Source organism: Pteropus alecto, unplaced genomic scaffold (assembly GCF_000325575.1).
Source record: "Pteropus alecto unplaced genomic scaffold, ASM32557v1 scaffold61, whole genome shotgun sequence".
In the NCBI taxonomy this organism is placed as follows: Eukaryota; Metazoa; Chordata; class Mammalia; order Chiroptera; family Pteropodidae; genus Pteropus; species Pteropus alecto.
In genome coordinates, this window is record NW_006434835.1 from 1,369,930 (window position 1) to 1,372,168 (window position 2,239).

A 2,239-nucleotide genomic window follows, 5' to 3' on the forward strand; every position below is an offset into this window, starting at 1 on the left:
TACACGGCGGGAGGTGTCCCTGTTCCCCTTGTCTGCGTCCTCAGGACCGGCAGCCCCATCGTGGTACTTGCTGAATGAATGAATCTGTATTGCCAGTGACCGCTCGAATCTCGGAGTCAGAGAGCGTGTCTCGTTAGCCTTCCAATCAACGCCCAGTACCCGGCACATCGTAGGCCAAACCCAAGTCTGCTGGATGGAAAAGGAGGCGACGGGCAACCCCCAAATGGTCTTCGCGGCGCTGCCGTGCCTGCCCTCCTCGCCCTAATCGAAGCTGCTTTTGTGGTCCCCTAGAATGTGACAAGAGCACCATGTGCTGGGGGACGTGGAGGCTCTGCGTTATTGTCTCCTCCACCCCCACAAGCACCCTAGGAGGCAGCATTTTAAAGAGGGACTCTGAGACACTGACAGCTCGAAGAACTCGTCAAGGTCACGTGGCGGGGGTGGGGGTGATGGCAAGGTTGGGCCCTGGACCGGGGAGCTGGCCCGGAGCCGCAGCTGGGTGCTGCCACCACACAGTCACGTGGCTCCTCTCCTTGGCCTCCATCTGAAACAGACCTTTTTCCCCCTCTTTCGGGGAGGAGGCGGGGAGCTGTGCTCTGGAAAGGCAAGCTGGTCGGACGCCCTCAGGAACTGCCCAGGACCCCGTCTGCCACCAGAGCCCAGTCCGCAGGCACAGCGGCTGGGAGCAGATCGTTATTTTCATATGACCCTGTTGCCCCTGGGACTCCTCCTTTGAAGGGGAGTCTTTTGAACTTGAACTACTTCTTCCAGAATAGCCAAAGGCAGCCCAAGAATATATTCCGTGACCAGAATTTATCGCCTTGATGTAGGCAGCTGGGGAAGAATCTGTTTAGATGTTTTGTCAGACAGGTGTCCCCCTTGCCGAAGACCATTACCCACCCAGACTTTTGTGAAGTGCTCCCAGCCCCAGGGCACTGGCAACCTAGGAAGGGAGCCGAGCCTTTGAAACACATACGACGACACTGTCTCTCTGAAGGGCCAGACAGCAAATCTTTCAGGCTTTGTGGGCCAGGAGGCAAAATAGAGAGGCCTCCAACAACCATTTTACGAGACAAAGACCCTTCTTGGCTCATGGGACGTACAGAAACAGACAGGGGGCTGGGCTCACGGGCTGGAGTCTGCCCACCCACTCGATCCCATAATTATGTTAAAAGTTTATCTGAGCATCAAGCATTTTATTCTCCTGGCCTGAGGGCAGGGCCGTGAAGGGTCCTGGGTCTCACTCTGCGAGCGAGCTGAGCGGTGAGCCTGCCCCGGTTCGCGGCAGGTGGCAGGGGTGTGGGTGTCAGCACTTCTACGCAGACTCCCAAGCACAGGCCTACCAGGGCGCGTGAGGAGGCTGGGTGACACCTGCTCAGTGGGTGGCGTCGTAGGCCTTCCTGATGGCTGTGGGGGAGACCGGGACCTTGTTTCAAGCTTTGCGTGTGACACAGTGATGGGAGCCATGAGCTATTTGGTGTTGATGTAAGTTTGGCCACCGCGATGATAAGGAAGTCTTTTTATCCCCTGTAATTTCATCCTTTAAAAAACAAACAACAAAAAAACAAACATTAAAAATCCCGCCGGCGTGTGCATCCCCAGGAAGAGCAACGTGATGATAATTAGGTCCCTTCTGGTGATGAATCCCATGCGTTGAGCTCTCATTTGTGATCTCTTCAAATGACAATGAACAAAATACGCAGTTGGGGTCACTCTGGGCACTTTGAGCCCCGGTGCCCAGAGGCTGTCCTGGAGGGCCAGTTAGCCCTGACGTCATTGTGACCGGCCCTGGAACCCCTTTCCCTCACGTGATTTTATAAGAAGATAGTCATTTTGAAAATACTGGTTCACTAAGTTATGCGCATCTTCCAAATGTTAACACATTTCATTATACGATATGAAAAAATAACTTTTTTTTTAATCACCACTGGTCTCATCAGAAAACTCTAGGTATTGGAACGCTGTCACGCGCATGGGGCAAATACAAGTGTGACTGAATTCAAATTTTCTTTTGAAAGCCTGAATTGCATCATTGGAGATAAATACTACAAGACAGGCTCACTTAGTTCATTCTGGAGAAGATGCCCACAAACGCCCTGGGCGGAATAACCATAGTCATTCGGTGGCTCGGTGCAAGTTGTTTTCTTAAAAGACAGGCTCACTTAGTTCATTTTGGAGAAGATGCCCACAAATGCCCTGGGCGGAATAACCATAGTCACTCACTCGGTGGCTCGGAGCC